We start from the raw sequence: 18,630 nt of genomic DNA on the forward strand, positions 1-18,630 counted from the left end.
CTAATGTCGATCAATTTGGATTACTTTTACTACATGTCTCGCTAAACGCCCCCCTGAGACCCCCTGGTTCCAATTTTGACAAAAACGCTTCGCCTTAGACTGGGACCTGGACCAAGGTATCCGTGACCAAAATTTGCTAACTCTCGGTCAACTTGTCTGGTCCCCAGGTCGGTCCCAGTAAACGTCCCCCCCCCCCCCCGAGACCCCCCTGGTTCGAAATTTAAAAAAAAAAACGCTTCGTCTTGATCTGGGGCCTGGACTAAGGTACCCGTGACCAAATTTTGGGAACTCTCGGTCCACTCGTCTGGTCCCCAGGTCGCACACAGACAGACAGACAAACACACAAACAAACTCTTTATTTTATTTATATTAGATAAGATATACTATGTAAAATAGTCTCGTATCATAATATGTGATGTACAACAAATGTTACATTATATATTATCCGTAGCTCGTGATATGCTGCAACTAATTAAAGCCTCAGAATAGTTGGGCAAGCGAATAATCCAGAAGTTACGTAACCCTATTGCGTTCATGGGAACGAAAACACAATAATTATAAGTATGCTAAATTACTATAGACTACCAACTGCTCATTCAGAGAATTTATGAAGTTCACTTTATCGCAATAGTTTTATACAAACTAGATTTAGACTACGGATAATAGTTTTATACAAACTAGATAATCAATTATTATTATTATTATCATTATATTTGCACTACAACCAAATACAACGACATTAACTATTAGTTCTAATTAACTGAATTGAGCTGAAAATTAAATCTTGATCTTTAAAGATTAACTATTAATTTTGTGAGTTCTGTACCTTTCTGAAGGAATAAAAGCTGGAATTGATTTCAAGGCTGTTTCTGAGTGAATACTTTCTTCAAAATAATATTAAAAATTATAGAAAGATTTTCGAGACATTCGAGTCGAGTCGAGATTTTTAAGAGCCGTCTCGACTCGACTCGTGTCTCGACTCGAAAATTCGAGTCGAGAAATACGTTTGTCTCGACTCGTCTCGAATTTTACAAAGTGTGTCTCGACTCGAATCTCGACTCGAATTCGAGTCGAGTCGAGTCGAGATTCGAGACATGTCTCGACTCGAGCGCATCCCTAGATACGAGGAATGACAAGGAGTGACAATCATGCTTATATGTGAATAATACGCTGTGTAGAGAGCGCAGGTTTAACTAGTATATTATTAAATAACAATAAATTAATCACACTGAATATTAACGTGACCACACGTCCCATTTTTAACGAAAAAATTCGGCCCGTGCAGGTCTCTATCTTATCATAATAACTGCAAATCACATTGTTTTTGGAATTATATCGGGATGTCTATACGTGTAGAGTGAATCAACAATCTGTTCCTTTAAAATAGAATATTTATGAATATTTATATTATTTGAAGAGACTATTTATGAAAAACAGTCAAGCTGTTGTCTCGAGTATTATACTCGGACATTTTACAAATCTCTTAAATCGAAGTTAAATGAAAACAAAAAAAGGTAGAACTAAAATTTATCTTTGTAAGTTCTTTTGGCTGCAAAAGTTTTTATAATGTTTTTAAAACATATCTTTGAAGCTATCTTATGCTCTGTGCATATGATCTCAAGATTTGTGAGTCGTTGTAGTCCTGTTAAGTTTCTGAGATTTTTTAAATGATCTTTAGTAAATCTACGTTCCTTGCCTTATAGTGAAAATAAATATTTGCCCAGTCCCCCTCCCAATCTGGCGGCAGGGGCAGAGGTCCCATTTGCCCCCCCCCCCCTTAGTTACGTCACTAGATGGTCGTCGTCAGGGTAAAATGACTGAAAATGCCCATATATGGTCCGTTGGATTTACTTTTGTTAGTATATCAGAAACATTTGTGGTATGTAATTTACGAGTTTAAGACAATAGGTTAAGGTAAGTTTAGCTTTGTGTGTTTGCTCACCACCTCTGCATAACTCTTCTAGTATTTTGTTTTCCTGGCACTTGAAAGCACGAAAAAGACGTTTAATAGTTCACATGACATAGGCCTATATCCACTTGTCACCGAATCGATGAAAATGCGTAATTAAATTGACTAACGAATGTGAAAAGTATGTTTAGAATGTACCGTAAGTCATAACAAATAAAAAGCAAAATAAGAAATGACTCTATACTTGCGATAAAAATACGTTGAGTAGCTTTTAAAAAATGCATAACATGCTTATCACGTACTTATTACGTTCTTTTTATATACTAATGCTTAAAATTTTCTGTTTAACTTCAGTTGGAGAAGGTTGTGCTGTGCCAGTGTATGGTTCAGGAGTAATTGGTATACAGCACTAGACCCCTGCCAGCACGTACAAGGTTAGCAGGTGAGTATAAGGAAAACCCAATTCTTTTCTTTTAAATATTAAGTATTTAAGACACACACTTTTGTTCTAATGTCTGTTGCCACAGTTCGAGGAATTGGGAGCAATATTACCGATTGAAAAAAAAAAAAAAAGATACTTGTATGTGGCTAGTCAAAAAACGTTTTCACAAAATGGGTCAAGAACAATTTAGCTGGCAATTTATCACTTATTACAACATTCGTTATTATTAGTTTTCAATGTCAAAATCAGGTCCACAGTGGCTTCATACCCACATAGCACAGGAACGTCCACAGGACGTCCGAGACTGATGAGCAATGGATAACGGAACACCCGAGATCATCCGAATTTGCTTCCAGGATATCCATAGGACCTCTGCTGGATATCCATATGTCCGCTAATATCCCGGAAAACGGGATATTCAACGGGACCTCAAAGGAATGTCCATTGGTAAATCGTGGGATAATGTAGTCCTAGGTATGTCTGGTGTGGGGCAGAGTTGGCGTGGGTCAATGAAAACTTGACCCACGACCCACTGGCCCACCACCAAAAGTGACCCACGACCCACTGACCCATTACCCACCGTGACCCACTCTGACCCACCACCCAGGGTGACCCACCATGACCCACCACCCACGGTGACACACCATGACCCACCACCCACGGTGACCTACTCTGACCCACCACCCACCGTGACCCACCGTGACTCACCACCCACCATGAATCACTCTCATCCACTTTGACCTATTCTGACTAACCAAAATCCATCGTCATCAACTCTGAACACGATCCACGGCCTCTTCTGTACTGACTAAAGAGTTTACACTTATAATAAAACAAGACTGTGAAATTGTCACTAATCGAAGTTTGAATTTCTAGTCAATCTCTCAACCACCACTCTGTTAGAATAACGGTGGATCTGACCTTTATGATATAAAATGGTGTTCGAGGTAGGGGGAAATTAGCGTGTGCCAAAAATATACTTGTACTAAGAGAGTATTCTTATAAGTGTTAATTTCTGAACGCATTCCAAAAAAAACTTCTATTCGTAGGAAAATACCCCTGTACAATATGGAAAAGGTGATGGTTTCTCAGTTCACAGTATTTTTCTCACAAAAAGCTTGAAAAATCAGTTTTTCATAGTTTATAAAGGTGCTCGGGTACCCTATGTGAGAGCATCTCCATAAAGTAAGCTCATAATTGTAATTTCTGTAATCACTAAAACATCACGTTAAATTTAAGTTACAAATACGCATAATTGCAATATTATGAATATTTATTCAAAGTAGTTTACTTAAAGCATAGAAGAGACTTACTAAAAAATAGGTATAAAGTTGAATAACACAAATAAGCCATTACTAATACAAGTATACATTTTCTATAACTCGTAATTTTCCACCTTAAAGTAATCTGAAATCGGATTTATATCTTGTTGGTTACTTTTTCGTGGTAAATCATCCGCAGCGGAATGATGTCCATCCTTCAACCAAGAAATAACTAGCTCGTGTACTTTGAGCTTGTCTAGCGGTGGGCCATAATCATTGATGAACAACAAGTTAGACAATGTTTGAGCATTTAGTCTATTTCTAATATCAGTCATCTGTAAATTCATAAGGGGAAATCCCCGTTCGCACTCTGTCGTGGAAATTGATAATACTTCTACCAGATTTCTGCTACTCCTCATCGACAATCTGCTTGTTAGATTTAAGTCTGATAACGATTTTTCTTAGTCAGTTTTGAAATACTCAGCAAGAAGTATAATCTCTTTATCACCATACAACATCTTTTCCATATCGACCATGTCAGTTGCCAAATGTCGACTCATGGAGAACAGAAACTTCATCTACCACACCTTTCATGGGGAATCTTGTGAATAAATTATCAATTAAAGCCTGATAAACCGATGATTTCTTATTTGTTTATAAATTTAATTTTTCAATTACACATGAAGGTTTGATGCCATTACCAAGTTCCCTCCCCCGTCTAGAAAGCGAAAGGGAACGAGGTTCCTGGAATGTTCAGAAGTGAATGGGAATTTCCCTCCTTCTTCCCCTTCAACTGCTGCTTGCTATGTGCCAAATTACGATGAATTTCAATTAAATTATCATAGTATAATTATTTCCTTGTTGAATTATCAATACTTTTCAGTGGAAAAAAGGATGAAATTTCAAAGTTCCAAATCAAGGTAAGTAGACCAACGTAAAGGGAAAAAAGTGTAAAATTTTCCATATAATTATGCGTACAATCCAAACTTCAAATTTCCGTATAATTAAGCTTACAGTACAAATTTTATGCCTATTTTAGTCACAAGTTTTTGGGTTGATTGCCCTGTGCTGAAAGCGCTCCATATAATAAACATAAGCTTTAGCAATTATTATAGTAGAAAGCAATGGATATATGAAGCCAAGCACTGTATTTTTTGTTTCTGATTTTTTTTCTGAAATAACATCGATCGTTTTCGATCATTTTTACAAACCAACTCACTACCAATTTTCCATATATAGAAAGTGCCTCCTTCCTCCACACACATAAAGGAGAATTTTAAAAATGCTAGGACACATTCTGTTTATTTTCAATAAAGAGTTAATACACTGAATTTCAACTCCGTAAGTTTAACTGTTTGCGAGATACTTCTTTTTTTTGTGCAAAAATTCGGACCCTCTCTATCTCCTTAGGATATTATGCATTATAATAAAAGCAATATAACATCCCAGTTTGCATTAAGGTCTAACTATAGGCCTATACCAAAAGTAATTTCATTTGACTTTTCAATTTAACCGTGATGATCAGTTACACATAGTTACATTCAATTTTTTATATAATAATTTATATATTACAGTGATTCAAAAATGTATTTTTTCCAGTAGTTAGCTCCTCTAAAAACTCACTGATCTCGAAAGCCAAGTAGTAGTAGAAGTCCTATTGCTATTATTACAATTAAAAATATCAATATCCAAAAGTCCTGAAGTTCTTTTTTCACTTGGTTAGATATACTCACCTCAGGTAAGTAGACAGAAACAAGTGGAAAAGGAAGGGAAATGAAGGTCTTGAAAGTAAAACGAAGACAAATTTACCAGTCTTCAGAAGATACTCTCTACAATGCAGTGAGCAGAGGGGGTCAGTAGATCATACTGAGTCGGTGGGTCGCAGTGGGTCATGGTGGGTGGTGGGTCACAGTGGGTTATGGTGGGTGGTGGGTCGCAGTGGGTCACGGTGGGTGGTGGGTCGCAGTGGGTCACGGTGGGTGGTGGGTCACAGTGGGTCACGGTGAGTGGTGGGTCACAGTCGGTCACATGCTGTTGACCCACAACCCACTGACCCACTCAGAAAACTTGACCAACTTGACCCACTGACCCACCGACCCACTGACCCACTCCATCTCTGGTGTGGGGTATCCTTGGAATCTTCTGTCCCATCCGGGACGTCCCGTGGACATCCTACGTGGAAATTCTTTAGGACGTCCATGGGATGTCTACTCATTGCCCCGATAATTCTAGGAACTATATAGGATATTTGGGATCAAAATGAGACGCACTGGGACGTCATGTGCTAAGTGGAAAATAGAGTGATCACCTCTGGTGAAGCAATGCCTGGTTAGTGGACAACATCATGTGTATGGGTTTTCTCGAGGTTCTTCCGTTTTCCTCACACATTCTCATTCCATCAATATTTCATAATCATTTGATGTCATTACATTAATAATCGGTCTGCTTTAATCTATAGGGAATAATTGTATTGCATAAAACTTGAAACTTTTCTTTTCAAATCGAAAACTGTGAGTAATAAGTTTCGAAACGTAAAAGGATTGTGAATCTTTTACACTGTAAAAATAAATAAATAAATAAATAAATAAAATAAAGCAGCATTAAAACACTTTTAGTACAGATGTTGAGAGAGAAATATATCAAGTGTGTGTTTGTAAAGTGTGCTTGAAGTGTCCAAAAGCGTTCATTCTCCGAAAATAGTTTCTGGTACATATTTAAAACACCTACATATTTAAAACACTTGTTCTCGGCAAACAGTTCGAAAACAAAGTGATGGCATATATTTTGCACATTTTGTATATACATCTAGGACATACTTGGGCAACACAGAATCTACAAGGGGTGCATATGTGCCATCTGGAGGTGTTCAGAGGGTTTCCGTAATGTATACAGTGTTCTACTGTGTCTAACAGTAGTTTCAATATTTTTTGCAGTGTAGGCGAGTTGAGTTTTACGTGCCGTTAAGTAGCGAGGCTAAATGAGGCGTGGACTTATTGATTAACGTGGAATCTGAACGACATGAGCTCCAGCCGGGAATCGAACGCGGGTTTCCCACGCCAAAGGCGAGTACGCTAACCGCTTAGCCACGAAGGAGCTCTGTCTTTTAGGCAAAATTTTGTGTGCTACGAAGTACTGAAAAATCGGATACAGTCTCAAATTACAGTCCGCTAGGGATAAAGAAAGAGAGGTAAAGAAAATTTTTCCTTTCTATAACTTGTTAAAAACATTTATTAGAAGTGCTGTATTAATATACATTTTGTTATACATTTTAAATGTGCAGTGCTGGTATAATAGCTTTGACAAATTCTCTGATTTAATTTGCTCCTGTTTTTCCTTCCATGATCTTACCATATTTTATTCCAAAATTCCTGTTTATACTCTCCTTCAATTTTAATTTGAGTTTTTAACTCTTTTATGACTTACTTTTTCTATAAGTTACAAGACGATACCTCTTCCATAGTACAGAGCAGGGGCGGATCCAGGACGGACTTCTGGGGGGGCGGTTGGTTATAATACTGCTACTTAGAGCTACTTTTAAGTGCTCTAAACTCTGGGATGGGTTTTATTTATATATATAAACTAATAAAGTTCCCTCTTCTGGGGGGAGGGCGAACGCTCCCCCTGGATCCGCCCCTGTTACAGAGGACACGCTGGCTCAGTGGTGGAGCCCTTAACCCAGTGCGTAGGATCTCTTGTTTGATCCCCGCCAAGTGACGTTGAGGTGGACAATATTGCCTCCGTGGTTTTTCTCGGGGTACTTCCGTTTTCTCCAACATTCTAATTCCAGCGATTCTTTTATTATTATTATTATTATTATTATTATTATTATTATTATTATTATTATTATTATTATTATTATTATTATTATTATTATTATTATTATTATTATTATCTTGTGTTAATCATCTATCTCGCTTAACCCAAAGTGCATATTCGTGGGAAATCGTGTTTCGAGTGCAATTTTCATTCCCCTAGTGAAAAAAAAACAAAAAAACATGGCAATAATGTGAATGACGGTTTCCAGATCCGCAAATAAGACTCTTTTAGCGAAAAGTGTACTCCTGTTGGTCAAGAAAGGATTAAACGGAAGTTGGCATCATTATTTATATCAGCAGTTGTAGCAAAGCAACATCAAATTTTAAACATAATTTCTCTGGAATAATTCCTGAGCTGTGCGGAAAAACATTGTTCGAAGCATGAAATCTCGAGTGTTTTCTTTATAAAATTATGTTTCGATATATATTCACTCCTGGCGGAAGCTCATGTGCTTCGGAGTCCACGTTAAATCAGTAGGTTCACGTCTCATATAGTCTCGCTCCTGAACGGGACGTTGAACTCACCATCAACTCAATTCGAAATATTTATTATTTGACTAAAATGACTGAAAAGGGATACTATATATTGAATCCTAGCTTAAAATTGCGTACTTTTTCAAACACTTTCAATATATCACGTGATCAGAGGTGGCATTTGCTCCCCTTTCTCTCGAGTATAAGCCCATGGCTATCGCTACGCAAGTGAAATTGTTCTCTTATCTTATATCTAATGTAAAGGTGCATGAATTTTGAATAAAAACAATTTTAGTACTATTTGTCGCCAATATTTGAGACGAGACCGATATTTACGGGAGTAAGCTTAATCTCGTCTCAGTGTCTTCTTGAATTACAATTGTCTATCTCGGTCTCGGTCTCTTTGCCTGTCGCGGAGGCTCAGTGGTAGAACGTTCACTTTCGGTGCTCGGGGTTCTTGGTTCGCTTTCAGCTCGCGCTAAATGAACTTTGTGGAGGACAAACACCTGGTTCGTGAGTTTTCTGAGTTCTTCCGTTTCTCCCCACTTTCTTCCTCCACGATTACCTTCATTTTCCATTATCACCGTCCTCTTTAGCCTAGCCGGCATAAAAGTCGGACGTAGAAATATTTCATTTGATTTTTCGATCTCGGTCTCGTCTCGAGTAAGATATGTATTTTCAGTCGGTCTCTTTCGATTTACAAACAACCGTCTCGATCTCGGTCTCGACTCAAAATATAGAGACGAGAAGAGACGAAACCAACATTAATCTCTGTCTCGGTATTATACCTACTTTCATACCCAGTTTGACGCGGACAGACCCAGTGAACCAAACAGCATGTCTACACAATTTAATAGTTGATTAAAGAGATTCAATAATTAGTAGTAACATGATTGACTTCCGACGTGACATTTCTTTATCAAAATATCATGTTTTGAATATTTCAAGTGTACAATTTCATTTTTATTCGTTTTCCCATACTGAAAAATCATACAGGGATTTTTTCGAATATTCAAAAAATAATAATAATAATAATAATAATAATAATAATAATAATAATAATAATAATAATAATAATAATAATAATAATAATAATAATAATAATAATAATACAAAACACTGCTTGAGATCTACGGCATCTTTTATATTCTAAATGATTTTGAGGATCCCTTATAAGAGAAACAGGCTTAGGAACCTTACATTCTGATTACCCCTCGTACTATTGTGTCATACTTAAGCAGCTTGGTGAGGAAATTCTTTAGTATTAGTTTAACCTTAATAGGTGGGATGGTTATTATACAGGGTCTTCCAAAAGTCCTGCAAAAAATGTAAAAAGCTGTAACTTTGTAACCATTTATTGTATTTGCACAAAACTTTTAGTACTTTTGTAAGAAAGTCTGAAATTTTGTTTCCAAACATTTTTTCAACGCCAAACCTCCAGCTGAGCACCATTTACGTCCAAACATTGCTGAAGTCTTTTCGGGAATCCAAGAATGGCATTTCACAAAACTCACTTCTTATGTCACAGTCTTCTTCCGTCAATTCCTGTACAAGTTTCAACTTGTAAGGCTTTGCCTTTATTTCCTTACGAACGATATTGTGTAGCGTTGTCATTGGCATTCGCAGCCCCAAGGATCTGCGTTCAACGATTTCTTTGGACTTCGCAACAGGCTTTCCTGCACGAACTGAATCACATCAACACTGGTTGTTGGCTTTCCGCTACGAGGCAAGTTCAAGACATTTCCGGTAGCTAGAAACTTATCGTACATCTCTTAATACTTGAACCTGCAGGTGGTTGTTTCTGATATTTTTGTCGGAATTTTCTTCTCACCAAAAAACTAGATTTAAACTCACAAAACTACACCACACACTGCGATTTCTCCTGAGTATACGCCATCTTTGTCATGTGATTTGCGGTTATGACGTCAACGTTTATATCCGCTCATTCTTGCCAACAAAGGTTTGAACATTTCCACTAAACATTACAAACAAAATACAAAATTGTAAGTAGTACTTTTCAAAGTTACAACTTTTTCCTTTTTTGCAGGACTTTTGGAAAACTCTGTATAATATCAACTTTTAGGTTTACAAACAAATTCCTTTTTCTTATACATTACACATGAGCTTTTACGCACATTGGCACCATTGTGTTCAGCTTCATCAGAACTGTGAATTGGTTTCAATCAGGGCCGCGCCTAGGCAATTTGCCGCCCCATGCATTGGCATCATTTGTCGTCCCCTCTTTCTCCTCTAGAAAGGATAAATCTTAAAAGCCAAGACTTTAAGTATGCTACCCCATTATGAACAACGAAGGAAGAGAAAGAGCACTCGCACTCAGAAAGGTCTAAACACCACAAATACAATCTCGTTGTGTCTGTTTTACTTCTTTAAATAACAATATATTATGTTAGTGAAAGATAACGCAAACATATCTGCAGAGAATAATAATAATCTTTTCTTATAGAATTCAATATCGAGCTTCAATCTCAATATATCAGTTTGCAATTCCAATGCAACTATTATAGTTCTTTTATCTTTATTTCTTGATTTTCCGTCTACATCTGTTAATTTTTTTTAAAACTTGTTTTTACCTTCAATGATAAGGAACCTGTTTGTGACAAAGACAAGACTAGTTTTCATATCAAAACTATGATAGCTAACTAGATGGAATAGGAGTTGGCTACTGTTCAAGAATTGAGTTCTTGTATTTGACAACAATCAAGCAATACATGCTGGGATTTGTTTGACCATTTGCTTTAGCACTGTCCATGTGACCTTAAACTAATGCGACCTAAACATGATTTATGAATGTAGTATTCAAATAGAAGGTCAGCTTAGTATATTTAACTACCGTCTATTTTCAACCAGGAATATTTATTTCAAATAACAGTTATGACAGATTTTGATGCCTCTCGAAATTTGAATCCCCGTGCAAATGCACGTATTACACATATAGTAGAACCGGCCGTAGATTTCAATAGAAAACTATCGAAAAATGTGGAATCTATTCTTATGACCATGAAGAGATCCTAGGAAATTACTTCTAAATATATCTTACTGTTTTTACCCTAATACCTGTCGAGAGACAGACAGACGGACGGTGAAAGGCGTAGTGTATTCTTATGTATAGGATAGTTTAGGAATCTAATTCTATCCATCTATAATTTAATTCAATCAATCTTTGTAATATGCTGCGTCAATATACGAACTCGTATACTTAAGGATAATTACATATTAAAATGATACTCAAAAATTATTATAAAGTTCCTGTTCGGTAGTAGAGCTTGTGAACCATAATCGCTCATGCAAAACGAATGTGGGATCTCTTTTATTATGTTCTTAGCTCATTCACAAAGGTCATATATCACTGTGCGTATATAAACAACTTCTTGACAACAAGTTATATATCATTTTAACAATAAAGTTACATAATAATCGCGCCAAAAGTACAGAGTGTCCTCCGTAAGGCTTCAGCATTTCAAACAAAATAGGGCGTTCAGTGCATAACGGAATCAAGTACTGAAGTTGTAAGGGAAACAGAAGAGATATAAAGTGCGTGCAGTATGCTTAATGATTTTGAGTCCTAAAGTCCCTTTTCAGTACTGAGGCTATATTGGAGGTGAATCTACTCAGTAAGGTGGAATCCAAAATACATGAGCTCGCACGGGAATCGAACCCGGGTCTTTCCCGCCAAAGGCGCATACGCTAAACGCTTAGCAACGAGGAAGCTCCAGTATGCTTAAGTATATGAAAAGGTAACATTTTCTTTCACATTATGACAGTTATTTACATTATCTGGACATGGATCTTTCAAGCTTTGACGAACTTTTCCAACAAAGGTCTTAAAGATGATGTACTGTGCAGGCCGGTAGCCAGCCCAAAAATGTAGAGGGGGCCGGTAGAAGTTAGGGGAAGCCCGATCCAACCATATTATTGTTCATCATCATATTATAGTTCATTTGCAAGCCTAACGGGAAAATTTTAGGGGGGCGGCAATAATTTAGGGGGGCTCGGCCCCCCTACACCCCCTGTGGATACGAACCTGGTACTGTATATGTCAAAATGACCAAAAGTGAGCTTGTTTCCGTTCTCCACTGAACACGCGGAATGTACGGACAATCAAAATTAGTATTCCATTCTTACTATACACGAAGTGATGATGTAACTCGGAACGTTTTAGTATATAGCAAATTAATACACTACAGTTCAGTATACTTGCACTTGGACGGAATTTTATGCCACGAAGAATGTCTAACTTGTAGTTAACTCCACGCCGGCCTACCGCTCACTGCTGATAAAACAGTATATTTTTTCACACACTAGCTTACTGGCATGGCAACAGAAAAGTTACTGGGCATTTGATCACGGACGCGTCCCCCCCCCCCAATATTTTCAAGTACAATATATTTAATATTTTATTCTAATTTAATTTATTTACTAACGACAGAGTTCTTGATATACGTCAAAGGGTCCGTGAAGTTAAGCAGAAAGATAACAAATGGAATCGAAGATAATAAACAGGTTGGGCTAGGTAGTACTTTCTTTGGTGTCCCCACCACCACCACCACCACCAAATTTTACATGCCAGGGACGCCAGTGCATTTGATATTAATTTGGCGGGATTGGACGCAATATAATGAACTTCGAAGAATGTGCTATTGTTTGTCTGCTAATGGTGAATTTAAGAAGGAAAATAAAGAAGAAAAAAGAAAGACTAAGTGCATCCTGTATACAGTGAGAGATTGTTGAAGAGAAAATTTTATATGCTATATAGTGATTTACTCAATTATCCCTCGAAGCTCATTCCAGTTTCTTATAACAACGAAACACATTTCCTCCCAGAATTTCTACTTTAAATTTTAATCTGAATATTCTTGAAAACTTTTTTTTATATATATAACGCTGGACATTTCTCTATTTCCTCAACTAATTTTTCATTGTCTTCATCGCTAATTAAAGACACATTATCTTTCATTGTAAACACTTCTTTTCACGCGCTACAAGGGAACGAACAATTGTGAGAAAAGACTTGTAGAAAAAAAATAATCTTTTATCTCCATGCTCGGAGGCACCTCGGCAACTTTTCTTTTGCCATCGCCTCAGTGAGCGGACTCTCATAAGACTCAATGCATTTAGCCAGGGCAACAAGATAGTTGCTCGACAGAAAGTTGCCAGTGAGCGGTAGACCTAATGTGACAAAGTTTACGATATCTCTAATACGATGTTTTAAGTTCAGTATGTTGTCAACTTTTGTCTTAATGTCATTCCCAGTTCCCTTGCTGCTTCCTAATTTACTTCGCTCAAACGATCTCTGCACATTTCTTTACGAACTTTTCCCGAATGCCTTGATTTCTATCATTGTATACTTTCACAGCACTGCATGTTGCCAAAAACTGATGACACCATTTTTATTGTCATTTTTCTTGAATGTATCAGGATACTTATTGTACACACGACCAGTGTTTCTTCCAGACATGTGTTTGGGGGGCACTGCCAGCCTCCCCGGAGCTCTGAGAGTGCATCAGGGGAGAAAACCAAAATAATACGTCTATAATATTATAATAAATAGAATAGCATCACCAGTGCCCCCGGAGAAGTTTCTGTGAAAGATCTACTGCACATGACAAGTTTCGTTGCAATTGAATTAGGCATTATGTTTCCGTATGCCAAGACACAATCTAGCCGCACTCGTTTCGAATCGCAATGAGGATCTCCACAGATAAAGAATACCTAACTCTATGGCCAATGGAACAGGATGTTTAACATCGTATTCACAAAAACTCCCCCTTCACTTCTGTTGTTAATCAAATAGAAACACTTTCACTTTGTATTCTTATTTCTGCGAGATCCGTCTTTGTATTAATCTCCCATTTCCGTCTAGGTCTTCTTAATGGTCGTTCTCCGATTAGTTTCTAGTTCTTCGATAGTTCCTGAGAGCAGAGCCTGCGAATTTGTGGCTTAATTGGTCGTGATTGGCTGAGAGATGTCACGTAACCTCATCACGTGGTATGAACTCATAGGGGTCAATGTTCTATTGATTTTGACAGGGGTATCTTGGCCCACCTTCCAAGTTTTAGGAGGGCTACATAGCATCAGTCAACAATTTTGGAAATTGTCAAAGTGAAAAATTTGGTATGGTAGCGTAGGATCAGGGTACGTACCTTTAAGTTTAGATGGTCCATCTCGTTCCTTTTTATGGATAAAAAATTGCCAGCAAGAATGTAAATTTTGTAGGTTTATGAAATATTTTATTCTATTTGATGAGTCCTCATCACGTTAGTTGGCTGCGTAGTTGAGTGTAGGGGTCCATTCTCTTAAATAGGAGGCATGGGTACATTGCCAGATCCCTTTAAAGTTTTGAGAGTCGTACATAGAACCTTTTATCTGGCAATGCTCCTCAAATGCTGACTTCATATCAAAAACGGTTTGTTGCGATCTCTTATAATTAATTCTAGAAATGAATTAATATTTAAACAGGAAGTTTAACTATTTTTTTTACTATTTGGTCTAGGAATTAATTCGTGCGGGTGGACAAGAGATGGCGCAACGAACGGAGCGTCCCACAGTTCCGTGTATCCACACATGTGTTGCAAACCCCTGTCATCGCGTATCGTTCGTAGTATAGGGCAGTGGATTAAAGCGTCAACAACACCAGTTTGTAGTTAAGTGAACTTGGCGCAATTTGTGCCTGATAAAGTGTTTTTGCGGGGTGTCCTGCTGCATTACTTTAACATGCAGAAAAGTGTCGTATTTTGGTGGAAGTGTATGGTGACCATGCTCTAGCTGAGCGAACGTGTTAGAAGTGGTTTGCACGGTTTAGAAGTGGTGATTTCGGCTTGGCAGACCAAGAGCGAGCTGGACAGCCAAAAAAATTTCAAGACGAAGAATTGACAGCATTGCTCGAGCAGGATTCGTGTCAAACGCAGGAACAACTTGCAGCAGCATTAGACGTTGATCAAACAACAGTCTCCAAACGCTTGAAAGCCATGGGAATGATTCAAAAGATGTCACATTGGGTTCCACATGAATTGAAAGACAGAGACGTTGAAAGACGAAAAACCATTTGCGAATTGCTGCTTCAACGACAGAGCAGAAAGGGGTTTCTGCATCGAATTATTACGGGTGATGAGAAGTGGATCCATTACGAGAACCCTAAACGAAAAAAGGCCTGGGTGAAACCAGGTGAACCAGGTCCATCACAACCAAAACGAGATATTCACTGTGCAAAGGTTATGCTGTGCATATGGTGGGATATGAAAGATGTGGTGTACTATGAGCTGCTGCAACCGGGTGAAACTATGAATGGAGAACGTTATCGACGACAATTAATGCGTTTGAAGCAAGCTCTGGCCAGAACACGACCAGAATGGGAGAACAGACATGATAAACTTATTGTTCAACATGATAACGCTCGCCCACATGTCGCAAAACCGGTCAAAACCTATTTAGAAAATGTCGGATGGGAAGTTTTACCCCATCCGCCGTATTCACCAGACGTTGCTCCTTCGGACTACTACTTGTTCGATTGCATGAACAATGATTTGATTGGACAGCGGTTTACTTCTTCAGAAGATATCGAAACATGGGTCTCTGACTGGATCGCTTCCAAGGATGAGGACTTCTTTCGCCACGGAATCCGTTCATTGCCTGACAGATGGGCGAAAGTGGTGGCTAGCGATGGACAATATTTTTCTTAAGGTATTTATGTATTTTGTGTTTGTACTACAGCTTCAATGCGTGCGTATCAACCGCACGAATTAATTCCTAGACCAAATAGTTTCAGTAGAAAAGTATAAGCTGAGATGAAAACAATTCTTTGGAAAATGAAATTTTTGTTTTACGTCCCACGATTACGTGGTATAGGTTAAAGGACACGGTAATGATGAAAATGAATGACATGATGTGAAGAAACGGGAGAACCTCGAAACATTCCATCAACACGGTGTTTCTTCATCACAAAGCTCACTTCGGCCGAGCTGGGATAGAGCTACGGGCCTCGTGCACCAGTGATTAACACTTTACCACTGTGCCTCTGAATCCCTAACTATTCTAGGGATGAGAAAACCAGGGCCGTACTGCAACCCAGAGGCCCACCAGGAGGTATTTTCTAGGGGACCCATGCACATGTGTGTACTGCCTCCCCCCATGTACGTACTGCGTACTCCAGTACGCATAACTCAAAGCAAATATATAGTATATTGTACTTATTTCACCCAAGCCAAGACTATGAACCCACAAAGGACTTATTTCACACTGAACCACACAGTCTCTAGGAAAGCCCTACTTAGGTAAATCCTATTAAAGTAAGGTACGAATGAATGAATTTTATTTAGTTTCTTTAAGCATTTTTGGCGGAACGGAAAGAACTGACTTAATTCGCCTCTCCCCAAGGCCCCTTATGATGCCCTTAACGCGCGTATTAAATAAAATACATCATTAGAAAGCTACTTACATACAACATAGTGGTTCCTTCTGTGATTTTTCTCTAAAGATATAAATATTTTTTCTCTTTTTTAGGAAAAGAGAAAATGAGTTCAGTTGAGTTTCTTGCTCCAGGATTCCGTGACCAAGGGGGTAACCGAAATTTTAAAAATTACTGAAAAAATTTCCACCATAAAAGTTTAAAAAAATATAACATGAGTCTCTCCTATATAATTCATAGGCCCTTTTGAACATGTTGAGAGAGGGCCCATCATAAAATGTTTTGATAGGGCCTCTTGTATTTTTGCACTTCAGGGCCCGCAAAGGTCTAAATCTGGCCCTGTATATTTTCTATATGGAAAACAACGGTGCTGTAAAGTGTAAATTATTATTTAGTTTCAAGTTATGGCAACATTTGAGATTTCAGTTTAGCTGAATACTTCAATATTAGCAAAATTATAAAGCAAAGTGGGAAATTAGGAACCTTACAAGGGTTGAATTACGAAACATATGAAAGGCTGTTTTCACAGTATCATCAGCTAGCAATGCTGCTCTCGAATTAGCTTACTGTATTGTCCGTACTCAACGTGTTATCACCGTCCGTTCCGTTACTCCCGTATGCGAGGAGTGCTTGACGTGTACCTTTTTGTACTTATAGGTCTATATCTACTTGCGATGCAGGCAGAGGGCCCACTGGGAAATTTCCCGGTTTCCGGCCTGGCCAGTACGGCTCTGGAGAAAACCGTTTGTGTCGTCTCCTATTATCGGTTTTGTTTACGTAAACCAATATTGGAACAAGAAATAGGAGAGATCTCCCTTGTGGCTAAGCGGTTAGCGTACGCGCGTTTAGCGTGGGAGACCTGGGTTCACTTCCCAGTTAGAACTCATGTGATTAAGATTCCAGTTAAGATGTAGGTCCACGTCTCACTGCTGAAAAGGACACTAAACTAAAAAATCAAATCATGTCAAATCAAGAAATGGGGGAAGATATCTATCACATACAGTTGCAACAGAGAAATAAAACAGGAGATGAAACCTATCCTTGTGAATTCATATTAAATAACGGCTTCTAGTTATAGACGAGTATTACAGTTTCTTCTAGGGATGGCCACAAAGTTCCGGTTCCGGCGGAACCGGTTCTCGGGAATCCGGTTTTCAGAATCGGTTCTGGACCTGGATCCGAAAACCCGGTTCCAGAATCGAATCTTAGGAACCGGGTCCAGAACCGAATCTTAGGAACCGGTTCCAGATCTGGATCTGAAAACCCGATTAAAGAACCGGATCTTAGGAACCGGTTCCAGACCTGGATCCGAAAACCCCCAAAGACCCGTAAAGGAGGCACAAAGTTCACCTTCAAAACACTGCAAAGAGGACCATGCGCTTGTACCCTCCCCGCCAGAACCCGCTTGTGCCCTCCCAAAAAAAATATTGGTCCACCAGTGCCTGTTTAGCCAAATGAGTTGGCCAGTTTTTCTGTTTAGCCAATGAGTTTCCCAGTTACCCAGTTTATTTAGCCAAATGAGACAAGCGACCGCCGCTTGGACGCCTGCCTGTCGCTTCTACCATTTCATCTAGCACACTGTTCACAGCCTGCCAGCAGCTCGGGTTTAGCGTAGGAATGGTCACAAAGTTTCGGTTCCGCGAGGAACAGGTTCTTAGAGATCCGCTTTTCAGAACCGGTTCCAGACCTGGATCCGAAAACCCGGTTCCAGAACCGGATCTTGGGAACCGGTTCCAGACCTGGATCCGAAGAACCGGTTCCAGACCTGTATACGAAAAACCGGCTTCAGATCTGGATCCGAAAAAAACGGTTCCGGAACCGGATCTTCTAGAACCGGATCCGTTCAGACCCGAAAACTGGTTCCACCAGGAACCGGTTCTGGCCATTCCTAGTTTCTTCACCATAGCGACTAGTGTTGAAATCAAAAATCGTAGATTATAACCAGTTGCGCTTTGAATAGAGGGGTGACAGTCTATACTAAAGTTATTCTTGATACGTCGAGTCGATATCAAAAGGTAATTTCTCGCTATCTTTTACCGTTTGTGCTTTATGAAAGTCAACATTAAAAGCGGAAATGGTAGTATATTGCCATCATTTTCAGTTCTAACAGAAAGATAAGAGTGAAGATATCGTTTGAAGACTAAATCCATTCACATAGTAATAATTACAGCCCGGATTTATAAGCAAAATGCATGTTTATAGTAACATGCAGAAACGTATGGAAAATATTTTTTCTTTCCGACGCACTTGTAAGGATTCGTTTGAGACGCGTATGATAGCGCATATAAGTGCGTATTTTGAGTTAA

The 18,630-nt window shown here is 38.6% G+C and overlaps 1 protein-coding gene across 1 annotated transcript in view; it reads left to right on the plus strand.

Moving 5' to 3' along the window:
• Nucleotides 1-2,261: 2,261 nt before the first annotated feature.
• Nucleotides 2,262-18,630, plus strand: part of LOC145670519 (ATP-binding cassette sub-family C member 4-like) — a 195,339-nt gene continuing 178,970 nt past the window's right edge. Inside the window, exon 1 of the mRNA XM_081739286.1 lies at nt 2,262-2,351. The gene's annotated coding sequence lies outside the window, so the exon portion shown is untranslated. The remainder of the gene's footprint in view (nt 2,352-18,630) is intronic.

This window comes from Thermobia domestica, chromosome 14, assembly GCF_964235325.1.
Source record: "Thermobia domestica chromosome 14, izTheDome1.hap1.1, whole genome shotgun sequence".
NCBI lineage: Eukaryota > Metazoa > Arthropoda > Insecta > Zygentoma > Lepismatidae > Thermobia > Thermobia domestica.